This window comes from Pseudophryne corroboree, chromosome 7 (genome assembly GCF_028390025.1).
Source record: "Pseudophryne corroboree isolate aPseCor3 chromosome 7, aPseCor3.hap2, whole genome shotgun sequence".
Taxonomy (NCBI): Eukaryota; Metazoa; Chordata; class Amphibia; order Anura; family Myobatrachidae; genus Pseudophryne; species Pseudophryne corroboree.
In genome coordinates, this window is record NC_086450.1 from 419,038,550 (window position 1) to 419,054,190 (window position 15,641).

The following is a 15,641-nucleotide window of genomic DNA, read 5'->3' on the forward strand; positions in this document are numbered from 1 at the left end:
CAAGGAACAGAGTTTTCTCAGGAACTAGAGTATAAAGGTTACCTTTAGGGAGCTCAGCTTGAAGACTCACACATAGCTGTGAGTGTGACACAAGGAACTGGCCCAGTTTCTAACTCAGCCTCCAAACTTATACTTCCTGGTTCTTGGTGATTGGTGAGCAGGATTAGGTGATGCATAGAGTCTCAGGCTGGCAGAGGATTGGACAACTCTGGATCAGGTGAACAGTCACTGTCATGTGACTACTCCAGACTAGGCTGTGATGTAGAATGAGGCCTAGCAGGCCGAGAGAACACTGAAGCCTGAACTTCATATTACTGAATTCAGCCTTACACAGGAGATCACCACAGGTGGAGCTAATTAACTATTACCTTTCAGGCAGAGAACTCAGGAAAACTCATAGTGCTGACAAGCTGTTTAACTCAGTGAGTAAAAGACACAGGATCCGGGACAGATGGCAGGGGTAAGTCACCAAATATGAAACATACAGTCAGGATTGTGACACTAACTGGGATATTGGGCGCTTTTGAGACCCTGACGGCCTCTGCGCTGTGGGAGCAGGCATGGGTTGAGACCCTGACTGTCCCAAGGCTACAGCTTTATCCAATCTGTTATGTAAGGAGCTTACATTATCATTTAACACCTTCCACATATCCATCCAATCAGGTGTCGGCCCCGTCGGGGGCGACACCACATCTATTTGCACTTGTTCTGCCTCCACGTATCCTTCCTCATCAGGAAGGACAGGACCCCACAAAGGCTTTTGGGGAGACAGAGAGAGAGAGTATGCCAGCACACACCCCAGCGCTATATAACCCAGGGATTACACTGTACCTTAGTGTTTACCCAGTAGCTGCTGTTTTTATATATATATATATATATATATATATCTGCGCCTAAATTTATGTGCCCCCCCTCTCTTTTTTACCCTCTATTGCACCTGTATACTGCAGGGGAGAGCCTGGGGAGCGTCCTTCCAGCGGAACTGTGAAGAGAAAATGGCGCTGGTGTGCTGAGGAAGAAGGCCCCGCCCCCTCAGCGGCGGGCTTCTGTCCCGCTTCTCGTGTAAAAATGGCGGGGGCTCGCACATATATACAGTGCCTGACTGTATATATGTAGACTTTTGCCATGAGGTATCTTAATTGCTGCCCAGGGCGCCCCCCCCCCTGCGCCCTGCACCCTACAGTGACCGGAGTGTGTGGGTGTGCTGCGGGAGCAATGGCGCACAGCTGCAGTGCTGTGCGCTACCTTAAGTGAAGACAGGAGTCTTCTGCCGCCGATTTCGATGTCTTCTTGCTTCTGCTGCTTCTGTACTTCTGGCTCTGCGAGGGGGACGGCGGCGCTGCTCCGGGAACGGACGATCAAGGTTAGGTACCTGTGTTCGATCCATGTATCGGGGGTATTCCGCACTGGAAAATAATGACGTATCTAATAGATAATGTTTAGACCAAAATATAATGAGTAAAGAGAGAAAACCAATGTCTTCTAATTAATCTTCAATTTGGTGGTGCACCCTGAGTCAGTAATGAAACATGCAACAAAAAAAAGGAGAAAAGAAGACTCTTTTGTGGGCGCACTCTTGTATGTGTATGTATAAACGTCTCAGAAGAAACAATGATAAAAATATATAAATTTTATCAACAAAAACCGATAAAATAGTAGTAGAATATATTGTCAAAATATCAAAAAGGAGGGGGGGGGAAGGGAGGGTGAGGGAACACAGAACAGATTTTAACAGTGTAAATACTGAATAACAGTTCTGAACTGCCTGGGTTCAAAAAATACAGAAAGATAACAGCTGAAGGCCTGAAAAAATACCTATATAGTCCTGAGTGGGTATATAAATCAAATTTTACCTATATTAGGTTGATGAAATGTCAGCTACGTCTCTTGTGAGAAATATAGAAATAGAAAAAGCTTGAATGAGCAAGATGAATCTGCTGTCAGTGTTAGACGCTGAGCAAAGCCGTCCAAGGACTTCTACTGAACTGAGTATTCCTCAAGAGTCTCCCACTTGAGTACTAACCCAGCCCAACACTGCTTAGCTTCCAAGATCGGAAGGATTCGGGCGTTGCCAGTGTGGTATGAAAGTAGAAGGAATATTTGATATCGAGGGCTCAGGAATCACTGATGAGAGTTCACGAATGGGGAAGAAAAGATTAGATGTTGTTAGAAGAAGAAAATAGGGGATCTGCTGCCAATGTTAGACAGGGATGGTTACCCCTGAATCAATGGTGAGAGTCCTGAAATTAGAGAAGGTGAGAAAGACCGAGGAGAGAAAGAAACAGTGCTGATCTATGGTTGTTTTGCTGGAAAGGTCAAAGGTCAATGAGCTATAGGTACAAATAGACAGTTGTCCTACAGATAACTTGTTACAGATAAGTCTTTCAATTGTAGGGTACTGACAGTACTGTGATTTTAATAATACCAAATGTTACGAGAAGCTGATTGTAAGCAAATTATCAGGAAAAAAGAATATGATTTGAACCATAGAAGAATATCTATTTCTTGTTAACAGATTAATATCATGCATCACAGAAATCAGAATCAGCTTTATTGGCCAGGTGTACTCACGTACACTAGGAATTCTTTGTGGTACAATGCATCGCCAAGCAGCAACTTGAAGGGGGAAGAATATAGCATACATTACACACATTACACGTATGAGTTGATACTGCACATTGCAACTGTACAATAGACTCAACATATTAGACATATTATACACGTAGGACTAAACACAAAGGCTGCTTGGCAGAGCAGCACCGAGGCAGCCATCCGCGGCGCCAACTAGAACTCAAACAATGCACATAATACAGAAGATTTAAGTATTACATCAAAAGATAAACCACACAGACAATAAAAACAGAAAGAATAATGCAGGGTTGGTGTAAGCATTTTGGGTAATAACCTCCAGGGGTTGTGTATTCCACCCTCACAAGGTACCAGGTGCGGCAGCCATCTTAGGCGCACTGCGTAGGATTACCCAGGGTGGAATAGTCCACCCCTAGAAGAGAACACAAAACGGGGAGATTGCAGAGTCCTTAGGTTCAGAGTAGGGTCCCAATAAAACCATCAGGTCCATGTATTTTTCATCCCATCCACAAGTTTACCAGATAAGGCAGCCATGTTGGGCGCACTACGAAGGTTACACAGTGGGAGATGAGCCATACAAGGGCCAAATGCATTCACGGGAAAAACTGACACGAGTGTAGGAGTATGCTATACCCTGCATGGAAAGATCCAAACGAAGCACACCCTGCCCATGGAGGAACCATCCGAGGCAGCCATGTGAGGCGCACTGTGTAGGTTACTGCTGGCAGGGTGTGCAACCAATGGAGGTACACATTATAGGAATAGCACACAGTGGGGGGAAAGTACCCTGTAAGAAGAAAGAAGAGAAAGACACATTTGCAGGAAAACATTAATTTGTGAATATGATAAATGTCCTGGTCTCATGAGAACAGTGTGGGTGGGTGTGAGAGTGTGGGGAGCAGTGCGGGTGGGTGTAAGAATGTGGAGTGCACACTAATGTCCAATGGAACTGACCCAGCAAAATCTGGTCCTGATGCGCACGCCCCTCAGTTCCCTGCTCAGCTTGAGGGGTAGTTTTTGGGGGCAGTCATGATGTTCTTGGACAGAGAAGTAGTAGGCATTGGTCCTGGTGTTCTCAAGGCAGAGGTGAGGAGAGGCCACATGATGGTCCTGAGTTGCAGTGTTTGGGGAAATTGTTTTTTTCGAGATTTTAGCGTAGTCCAAATCCAGTTCAAACTCCGGTTCTAACTCCATTCTTAAATCACATGCTTAACAAATGCATTCTTCACAATTGCAAGCAGGCCAAGTCCTGACTGCAGGCCTTGATAATATTGCTCTTAAATGCTCCAACTATATCAGCTGGCAAAGGGGGAGGTATGCAATCAGAAGTTCAGCTAATTAACAGAGGTTATTTTGCATTGAAGAAGGATCACAGACATTTGCAGACAAACTTCCTTGGGGTGTGAAAAGTGTAGCCAGAGAGAGATGAGAGACTCAGATATACAAGCATGAAGATGGGGTTTTTACCTGTGAAGAGAGGAGAAATGGTTTTCAGTTCCGGTTCTAACTCCATTCTTAAATCACATTCTTAACAAATGCATTCTTCACAATTGCAAGCAGGCCAAGTCCAATTGTGAGGATACGGATTCTCTGATCACTCAGGTAAACAGTTAGTAAAGTGGCAAATGCCCTTTATTGTAAAAATACACACACAGTACACAATAACATTAACAATTGCAAGCCAGGATGGTATCGTACTTACTAAGTCCCCACAGTAGTTTAGAATTACAGTCTCCTGATGTCACATGCCAGGAGTAGTTCTGTGTCCCCTGGTCTGGGATACCAGCTCACACAGTGCCCTTTGCCACTGACGGCACCGCAATGCCTAGTCAGTGTCTCCACTCCAGAGGTACATCCACTCTCTCTGACCTTCTGTGTAGATCTCTCCCTCAGTGCACGTCCAGTAGCCTCTTGAAACCAGCAGATCCCAACAATGCTTCTAGGCCTCAGCACACTGGCAGCACTATCTTCCCCAGTAGCTTTCAGAAGCCAAACACATCACTCCTCTCAGGCCAGGAACTTCCATGCACTCTCTGTTTCAATAGCTTCTGTTATCCTCAAACCTTTTGTCTGTCCTACCATAAGGCGACACCTTCTGGCTCTGTATTGGGTGGGTTACATTAAAGGGGCTGACTACAGAACACTTTCAGATAGACCTACTTTAACATGTCCAGGCATGTCCTCTAGCACACAATAGATGTTAACTAAATGAACCTTAATTAATCTGATTGTGTAGCCTGGAATCCATTGTGTGGGGAAGAATGAGGGGGGTGTATGGACTGACATCTGAGACTGGATGTATCTCCAACAGCAAACAAACAGGTTATCAAAGCAGTCACATGGGGGGGGGGGAAACATTATTTTACAAACTATAATACAATAACCAGTACATTCATATATATACATCTTCATATGCATTCTGTACAAAACATCAGGCTAGACATATTATTCCCTGATAAACACAAACACATATAACAGAGGGATAATGTTTCACAATAATATGTGATGTCCAGTTCTATTGGGAATCCAGGCAGCATGTAAATGTAGAAAAAATTAACAAAGTAGTAACATATTGATGGCAACAGTTCTATAATCGGGAGAAAGATAAATTGTGACTTTTATATCTCACTGATAGCAGAGCTGCCGAGATACAATATATAATAATTATGGAAAATGTTTCTATAAACCTTCTCTCCAAGTGGATTTAGAAAAAAGCAGAAAGAAAGGAGAGAAGAAAAAGAAAAAAAGAGAGAGAAATTCTTGAAAGAATGCTGAACCAGTAGATATATCAGAATTGAAACTGAACAAAGTTCTAGTAACCTATTAGCTCAACAATATTATATATCGTAGAATGAGGAGCCGCTGAGCGCCGGCTGTCTAAAAGACAGGTACTATCATAAACCTGATATAAATCAATTTCATAAGACATTGAAGTAAATACCAATAGAAGTAAGAGAAATATACTGTGATTGTGCAGATGTTACCCGGGATGAAGGGAGCAGTCAATCACTGGCAGTGTACAGTATACACAGGAGATGTCCGTATCAAGGTCCAGGCGTGTCACGAATGCGGGATACAGTGTATACTGACAGTACCCGGGATGAAGGGAGCAGTCAATCACTGGTAAGAGGCAGAGTATAATGTACACAGGAGATGTCCATATCAGAGTCCAGGCATGTCACGAATGCGGGATAGAATGTGTACTGTGATAACACAGTGAGATGCGGCCACAGAGCAGAACAGTCTACCTGGTCAGTTTCCGAGACGGAGTCTGTGGAGGTCTATTGCAGACAGATAGCAGAACGTCCGATGACCGTGATGAGGCGTGCCGAGATGAGGAAAGGAGGAGCGCAATGTCCGATATCACGTCGCGGCAGTGTGTGGTGGCTCGAGCTCGTAGCGGCTGGATGAGACGGGGCTGTACAAGGTTCAGGCTGTCCGGAGGAGGCTGACCCCCAGGCAGTGGGGTGTGGAAGACGCGTTTCGCCCGTTCACCGGGCTTGGTCACTTCCTGTTCGTTGAGGGGATCGTGCGGGCTTTATCTTGCAAGGGGCTGGCCGGTGTCCAATCAGAAGGGAGGTGTGTCCTACATATTCAGATTGCTGAACAGATGTAACTGCTGTTCTAAATCACATTGAATCCTAATTGCACTTGCAGTTAATGGCCCATTGCACGAGAGGAAAATAAATGGGAAAAAAATAGAGAAAAATAATAAACAAGGTGATTAAATATCAATGGAAAAATGAATACATGAAATGAAAATGAAGATGATAAAAATAAAAATATGGAGATAAAGACAGCATATCATAACCGAGGCTATATTCTAAAACTGGACATAATGGAAATAATCACTAAAATTGGTCATAAAGAATAATCTCTGTTTCTACGTTTAGAGGTTAGTTCAGTTTTTAATGAGAATGCTGTCATTGCGTGGATAAAAACAAAGGGGGGGGGGGAGCAGAAAGGGGGAGAAAGATATTGTAACGAAGACAACTACTATATAGAAGGAAAGAGATCCTATTGGCAGAATGTACGAGGCCGTGCAAGGTATGGGAAACTGAGATTTATCTCAGTGTTTTGAATACATACATGTATCGGGGGTATACCGCACTGGAAAATAATGACGTATCTAATAGATAATGTTTAGACCAAAATATAATGAGTAAAGAGAGAAAACCAATGTCTTCTAATTAATCTTCAATTTGGTGGTGCACCCTGAGTCAGTAATGAAACATGCAACAAAAAAAAGGAGAAAAGAAGACTCTTTTGTGGGCGCACTCTTGTATGTGTATGTATAAACGTCTCAGAAGAAACAATGATAAAAATATATAAATTTTATCAACAAAAACCGATAAAATAGTAGTAGAATATATTGTCAAAATATCAAAAAGGAGGGGGGGGGGGAAGGGAGGGTGAGGGAACACAGAACAGATTTTAACAGTGTAAATACTGAATAACAGTTCTGAACTGCCTGGGTTCAAAAAATACAGAAAGATAACAGCTGAAGGCCTGAAAAAATACCTATATAGTCCTGAGTGGGTATATAAATCAAATTTTACCTATATTAGGTTGATGAAATGTCAGCTACGTCTCTTGTGAGAAATATAGAAATAGAAAAAGCTTGAATGAGCAAGATGAATCTGCTGTCAGTGTTAGACGCTGAGCAAAGCCGTCCAAGGACTTCTACTGAACTGAGTATTCCTCAAGAGTCTCCCACTTGAGTACTAACCCAGCCCAACACTGCTTAGCTTCCAAGATCGGAAGGATTCGGGCGTTGCCAGTGTGGTATAAAAGTAGAAGGAATATTTGATATTGAGGGCTCAGGAATCACTGATGAGAGTTCACGAATGGGGAAGAAAAGATTAGATGTTGTTAGAAGAAGAAAATAGGGGATCTGCTGCCAATGTTAGACAGGGATGGTTACCCCTGAATCAATGGTGAGAGTCCTGAAATTAGATTTATTATTTTTCTCTATTTTTTTCCATTTATTTTCCTCTCGTGCAATGGGCCATTAACTGCAAGTGCAATTAGGATTCAATGTGATTTAGAACAGCAGTTACATCTGTGCAGCAATCTGAATATGTAGGACACACCTCCCTTCTGATTGGACACCGGCCAGCCCCTTGCAATATAAAGGCCGCACGATCCCCTCAACGAACAGGAAGTGACCAAGCCCGGTGAACGGGCGAAACGCGTCTTCCACACCCCACTGCCTGGGGGACAGCCGACTCCGGACAGCCTGAACCTTGCACAGCCCCGTCTCATCCAGCCGCTACGAGCTCGAGCCACCACACACTGCCGCGACGTGATATCGGACATTGCGCTCCTCCTTTCCTCATCTCGGCACGCCTCATCACGGTCATCGGACGTTCTGCTATCTGTCTGCAATAGACCTCCACAGACTCCGTCTCGGAAACTGACCAGGTAGACTGTTCTGCTCTGTGGCCGCATCTCACTGTGTTATCACAGTACACATTCTATCCCGCATTCGTGACATGCCTGGACTCTGATATGGACATCTCCTGTGTACATTATACTCTGCCTCTTACCAGTGATTGACTGCTCCCTTCATCCCGGGTACTGTCAGTATACACTGTATCCCGCATTCGTGACACGCCTGGACCTTGATACGGACATCTCCTGTGTATACTGTACACTGCCAGTGATTGACTGCTCCCTTCATCCCGGGTAACATCTGCACAATCACAGTATATTTCTCTTACTTCTATTGGTATTTACTTCAATGTCTTATGAAATTGATTTATATCAGGTTTATGATAGTACCTGTCTTTTAGACAGCCGGCGCTCAGCGGCTCCTCATTCTACGATATATAATATTGTTGAGCTAATAGGTTACTAGAACTTTGTTCAGTTTCAATTCTGATATATCTACTGGTTCAGCATTCTTTCAAGAATTTCTCTCTCTTTTTTTCTTTTTCTTCTCTCCTTTCTTTCTGCTTTTTTCTAAATCCACTTGGAGAGAAGGTTTATAGAAACATTTTCCATAATTATTATATATTGTATCTCGGCAGCTCTGCTATCAGTGAGATATAAAAGTCACAATTTATCTTTCTCCCGATTATAGAACTGTTGCCATCAATATGTTACTACTTTGTTAATTTTTTTCTACATGATATATCTTTCTGTGATGCATGATATTAATCTGTTAACAAGAAATAGATATTCTTCTATGGTTCAAATCATATTCTTTTTCTGATAATTTGCTTACAATCAGCTTCTCGTAACATTTGGTATTATTAAAATCACAAGTACTGTCAGTACCCTACAATTGAAAGGCTTATCTGTAACAAGTTATCTGTAGGACAACTGTCTATTTGTACCTATAGCTCATTGACCTTTGACCTTTCCAGCAAAACAACCATAGATCAGCACTGTTTCTTTCTCTCTTCGGTCTTTCTCACCTTCTCTAATTTCAGGACTCTCACCATTGATTCAGGGGTAACCATCCCTGTCTAACATTGGCAGCAGATCCCCTATTTTCTTCTTCTAACAACATCTAATCTTTTCTTCCCCATTCGTGAACTCTCATCAGTGATTCCTGAGCCCTCGATATCAGATATTCCTTCTACTTTCATACCACACTGGCAACGTCCGAATCCTTCCGATCTTGGAAGCTAAGCAGTGTTGGGCTGGGTTAGAACTCAAGTGGGAGACTCTTGAGGAATACTCAGTTCAGTAGAATTCCTTGGACGGCTTTGCTCAGCGTCTAACACTGACAGCAGATTCATCTTGCTCATTCAAGCTTTTTCTATTTCTATATTTCTCACAAGAGACATAGCTGACATTTCATCAACCTAATATAGGTAAAATTTGATTTATATACCCACTCAGGACTATATAGGTATTTTTTCATGCCTTCAGCTGTTATCTTTCTGTATTTTTTGAACCCAGGCAGTTCAGAACTGTTATTCAGTATTTACACTGTTAAAATCTGTTCTGTGTTCCCTCACCCTCCCTTCCCCCCCCTCCTTTTTGATATTTTGACAATATATTCTACTACTATTTCATCGATTTTTGTTAATAAAATGTATATATTTTTATCATTGTTTCTTCTGAGACGTTTATACATACACATACAAGAGTGCGCCCACAAAAGAGTCTTCTTTTCTCCTTTTTTTTGTTACCTGTGTTCGATCCCTATGGAGCTAATGGTGTCCAGTAGCCTAAGAAGCTCAACTTAGCTGCAGTTAGTAGGTTTGCTTCTCTCCCCTCAGTCCCACGTAGCAGAGAGTCTGTTGCCAGCAGAAGCTCTCTGAAAATAAAAAACCTGACAAAATACTTTCTTTTTTAGCAAGCTCAGGAGAGCCCACTAGGAGTACCCAGCTCTGGCCGGGCACAGATTCTAACTGAGGTCTGGAGGAGGGGCATAGAGGGAGGAGCCAGTGCACACCAGATAGTACTGAATCTTTCTTTAGAGTGCCCAGTCTCCTGCGGAGCCCGTCTATTCCCCATGGTCCTTACGGAGTCCCCAGCATCCACTAGGACGTTAGAGAAAATAGCTTCTTACCATCTGCAACATTAAAAGTTTACATATTTATATTGCAGATATATTTTACTGGGCTGTGAGACTGCACTGTAATTTCACTTCTACACTTTTTGTAATGTGGATATGTCCATAAATACATTTGATTCATTCTGAAGCTTCTACCAGGGGATATTGGATTTCAGTCAATGGATAGACAGTCAGTAGCTTTACCACAAATGGTCGCTATGGTCAAAGGTTGACAGATTCAAAAGGTCAATGTGACAACTGTCGACACAGGTTTTGTGATTTATTTATTTTTTTTCTTTTTCAACCTTTGTTCATTTATCATCCAACGATTGGGAAAGTAAAATTTTGCTCTGCAACTTGCCCGAAGTGTGGCGCGTGCCTACGTTTTCACTAATCGTGGTCACAAAATGTGAAATGGACAAAATTTGAAAACAAAAAACAAAACTTGTGCTGATCATTTCTGTGTCGACCTTAGACTTCGACCTTATGACCCTGTCAACCTTTTGCATGTCGACCTATTGACTGCCTATATATATATATATATATATCTCCTATATAATAGCCCAGATCTGTGACTTTGTGACTCATTTGCTAATGCTGGGCGGAGTCACAACACTGGGCGGAGTTAGTCAAATGAGTCACAGATCTGGCCAAATCTATAGGAGACTAGGAGCAGAAGCAGATAGTATGGGCATGGCACAGGCAGGGGTGCATACCTCGCAGCTTTCTTCAGGAGCTTTCTTCAGGCAGAAGGAGGGACACACACTCGGCGAAAAGGGGGCGTGGCTTCACGGGAGGGCCCCCGTTTTCGTCAGTGAGGGGGCATGCCCAGCGCTCTGTGAGCTGCTGGCATGCCCCCAGGGGCTGATTATGAGTCTGGGGGGCCCAGGGCACTTGAGACAGAGGAGCCCTATCTCATTGCTATGCCTGCTGTGGGGTTGGGGGCGTGGCCTAATCGCGTCCCGCGCGGCCACGCCCCCTTATGCAAATTCCGGGATTTATTTATTTTTTATGGAATTTTGGCCCCTCAGCTAGGGCTAAATCCAGAGGAGGTGGTCGCTCCCCCCTACACACCCGCACAGGCAGAAGAAAGCAGGGAGACTGCTGCCTCCCTGCAACACCACAGACCTGCCAATACGCAGCAGCTTGTGCTGACTGTAGCACAATGCTGCCGTTGTTGCTGGCAGGACGGGGGAGCTTCTGAGCTGGGACAGAGCTACTCGAGCCGGGGGCCCCCCTAAAACTGTGGGGCCAGCGGTACGTACCCCCTGCCCCCCCCCCTTAATCCGGCTCTGCTGCTGGAACCCCCCATTAATCCGTACCCCCTGATACCCCCTCTCCCTCTGTCTCCACTATTCACCGCTGCTTTGCTAAGCAGAACAGCGAGTACAGGAGCTTTCCAACTGACCCCCCCCACCGCGGGACACTGCGACCTGCGGGTGGGACAGCGGGACAGACCCCAAAAAATGGGACTGTCCCATGAAAATCGGGACATTTGGGAGGTATGGGGGTGTGTGAGGGGGTATGCCGTACAGACAGACGGGCACCGGCTCACTGTGTGCTTGACCCCCCACATCAGCATACTCAGCAGGGTCTCTCTGGCGCGGAGGAGCGTCACTTGTTTCTGGCACACTCCACGCTTCTTAGCTGCAGTTTTGTGGGGCACCAGCCGCTGTGCAGGTTCCGTACTGCCTCTGTTATCTCCAGCCCCAGCAACCCCACCGCTAGCTGCAGCGCTGCCACCCGCAGTGAGGTGCGCCCAGCTCCTTCACACACTTTAGCCGGCGGGTAGCGCTGCAGAAGTCCGAGCTGCTTGCAGGCTCCGACCCCCTCCTCCCTCCAGCCTCAGCGTCTCCTGGCAGCTAACCAGTCACTCCCAGTCTCCCCTTACCACAGTGCCCAGCAGCCGCGAGGTCCGCGCCACGTGCATGCTATGACCCCCTCCTCCCTCCAGCCGCAGCATCTCCTGGGGGCTAACCAGTCACTCCCAGTCTCCCCTTACCACAGTGCCCGGCAGCTGCGCGAGGTCTGCGGTGTGTGACTGAGGAGGGGGGGAGGGATGCGGACGGGCAGAGGAAGCAGGACTCCAGCCTAAGAGAGTCAGCCATGCCAAGTCTCCAGCAGCAGCAGATCCCAACAGGTTGGAATGGAACAGCAGCAGCCAGCAGCAGTGACTCCGGTAAGACACATCTGTCTGTCACCACTGTTTTGTCCCTAATACCAATCTCTCCCGTGCCCTGTGTTCTGTCATGTCCCTATCACCCCTGGCCTTGCCCTGCCACCCTTATCCTGGCCCTTTCACCCTTATCCTGGCCCTGTCACCCTTATGCTGGCCCTGTTACCCCTATCCTGGCCCTGTCACCCCTGTGCTTGCCCTGTTAACCCTATACTGGCCCTGTCACCCCTGTCCTGGCCCTGCTGCCCCTACCCTGGCCCTGTCACCCCTATCCTGTCCCTGTCATTTCTGTCCTGGCCCCGTCGCACCTGTCCTGGCCCCGTCACCACTGTTCTGACCCTGTCACCCCTGTCCTGGCCCTGCTACTGCATACCCTCCAACTACCTTTTTGGCAGGTACAGTACCCGCAGCGCCTCCAGACCTCTCCCCAATGCACCACACCTCCGCACCTTCCCCTCCCCCACATGCTGTGCCTCCAGACCCCCCTACACCACCCGCGACTCCCACTCCTCCGCCCCTTCACCACCCACAGCACCTCCAGGCCCCCTCCACCATCCACCCCCCTTATATGTCTCCCCCCACACCTGCCCCTCTCCACCCGCAGCATCTGCAGACACCCTCCTCCATCCGCGGTCCCCCCCCCTCACCCACCCCTCCCCCACCAATGGCACCCCCGCACCTGCCCCTCCACCACCTGCAGCACCTTCCCCATCCGGGCCCCACCCCCACTTCTGCCGCCCCTCCACCCGCAGCATCTACAGACACCATCCGCAGTCCCCCCCGCACCCCCTACATTCTTTACATTGTGCCATGCAGGTGCTGTTCACACCGTCGCAAGGGGCTGCGCCTCCTTCACCATCGCACGCCCTTTCATTGTGCAATATTTAACCACTAACAAAGGAATGCAGGTAATACTCCATATAATACAAATATTGAACCCCAGAAAGGCATGCAAGGGTTAAGGGGGCGTAGCCCCTTGCGACGGTGTGAAGAGCGCCCGTAGGGCGCGATGAAGCACCTAGTGTGTATATATATATATATATATATATATATATATATATATAGATCTATGATACCACACATGGGATGGTTAGGGAGTACATTTATACTGCATTTATGTCTGTGGCCACTGGTGAGACCTGTAGAATAAGAACTGATTATATAACCATATGTATATAGTGATCCTACCATATGACTATGCTTACTGAATGTCATTGAGCAGCTTTGTTTGTTCAGTGAACATTAGATCAAATAAAAAACACAGTGACAATTCCGGCAACAGGCTTTAGCTAATTTTCTTGATAAAGCTCTTTATTCCTTTATACAGTTCTCACCAGAGGTGCCATCGGAAAATCCAATCAAGCAGCCGCCTCTCTGCTCCAGGAGGGGGGTATATGTACAATTCTGGCATTTGTAAAGTAAATCTACCCACGCTCGTGTGGTTTTAATCAACTTGATTGACATATTTTAAAGGTCTATCATAGGAGCACTGTATATAGAGCCACAGAAAGGTCATTATACTGAAACAAAATTATTAGTTTACTATTGTACATTGATAGAAGTTAAAATGCAAATAACTCATTGACATTAAATGAGTCATTAAGTCTGAGTGAATATCGAATAAACGCATAAATTCAGATGAGAGGTTGATTCTAAACTTCAGATGGGTTTTAAAGTAACACAATGTTAAAAAATGCAGCACTATACGCTCACTTATGTGCTAGACATTTGGGCGTACAGCGCAGTTATTTCCATCTGCCTAGTTCCTGTATAAGGCCACAGCCCCATTCCGCTCATAAGGACACCGTTAGAACACTCTTTATGGCCTTTGTTTAATGGATTGTGGGTCCATTCTTAGTCCTGCCTACTATTGCATAAGGACTACCCCTTTGCTTTCAATCTTTTATTTTAATTTTTTTCCATATAAATTACTGGACAGCTGACCTTCAGTTATTTCTTAAAATATGTCAGAAGAGTGAGGACATCAATATTAGCTTCAGAACACTTGTCACCATTGTGTAATTCAGTGATTGTACATATTGGCAGAATTGCTTGTATAACGTGGTTAATAAATCCATTACCTCTTCGATATCTCGTTACAACAATACAAAGTATAGATAATCACTAGTGATTGCACATACTTGATCTGAGTAGGCCAGCACCTTTCACTGATTCCATGGCGTATACACCACCCGTGGCCGGGAGTGGAGCTCGGGGTTGGGGAAATGGGAGCCGTCAAGGTAATTAAGTGTCTGCTCCCTTGGAGTTTCCAACCATCAGTTATCTGAGACCTCAGTGGCCTCATTAGTTTTCTGGCGCACCAATAGGATTCAGGGCAAATTAACCCTTGCTGGTGACCCCTTTCCCCTGGCACTCTAGGCTTCAGGATGGTTAGCCTTTTGGACAATGAGGCACTGTCAAAAGTCATGTCCTACAGTTTTATGGAGGGAAAAGGCTGTGTAATGCCCTTCCTCTCCACTCCTTGAGGCTCATCTCATACTGACTTTAGTCCCTGAAATTTGTCTCCCCAGACCTAGCCCTACATGCTTTCTCCCAAGCTGTCATTGGTATAGCTGAGCAATTACATTATGGTGTAAATATTTGGTGAAAGTAACTTTGGCAAGAATCATGGAAAAAAAAAATGTTTTCCTCCCTGGGACTGGGTGTCCTCACTTTGCCAGGCAATCACAGATTTTGTTACTGATAGAATAGAGGGTTGTTACTCATCCCGAAGTAACCTAAGTGGGCTTACTTCACCACGCCTAGGGATTCCCTCTCACTGTCAGTAACTGCCTGATACTGACTCCTCCCACTGCATAGTGGGCAGTTAACTCGCTACCACAACTAGGCTCCAACACCGGCACATGGAACCACTTTTTCCAACCCGGCTTCTACACTGGTACCTGGAACCACTTCTCCCAGACTCCTACCACCGGCAGCTGGAACCTAACTTGCTACCATAACCAGGCTCCTACGCCGGTACCTGGAACCGCTTGTTCCATCCAGGCTCCTACACTGGTACCTAGAACCATTCTCCTAGACTCCTACCACCAGGAGTCTAGGAACTGATTATTTCTGCGTATGTGTGGAGCAACACTTCCTATGTAGTCTTGGCTAATCCCACTGGTCCCTCACTATAGACCAGTCTGCACTGAGTAGCTTGCAGAGGGCTTGAGCTTGGAGACACTGAGCTCAAATCAGAACAGCCGGAGAATGGAATAGTGTTTTGTATTATTCTAGTGGTCACAGACTATAAGCCGATGCAGCCATCATAAGGCAGGTTGTTCATTAGTCAAATGTCTAAGAAAAAGACAGTACTCCTTGCTAAAAGTGCGTGGGGAAATCGCAGCATACAGATGTTGA

At 45.6% G+C, this 15,641-nt stretch overlaps 1 protein-coding gene and 2 pseudogenes across 2 annotated transcripts in view; 1 reads left to right on the plus strand and 2 right to left on the minus strand.

Moving 5' to 3' along the window:
- CLUAP1 (clusterin associated protein 1) overlaps positions 1 to 15,641 on the plus strand; it is a 214,801-nt gene that overhangs the window by 122,893 nt on the left and 76,267 nt on the right. The window lies entirely within an intron of this gene.
- Positions 1,975 to 2,093, minus strand: LOC134946263 (5S ribosomal RNA; annotated as a pseudogene).
- LOC134946367 (5S ribosomal RNA) lies at positions 7,270 to 7,388 on the minus strand (annotated as a pseudogene).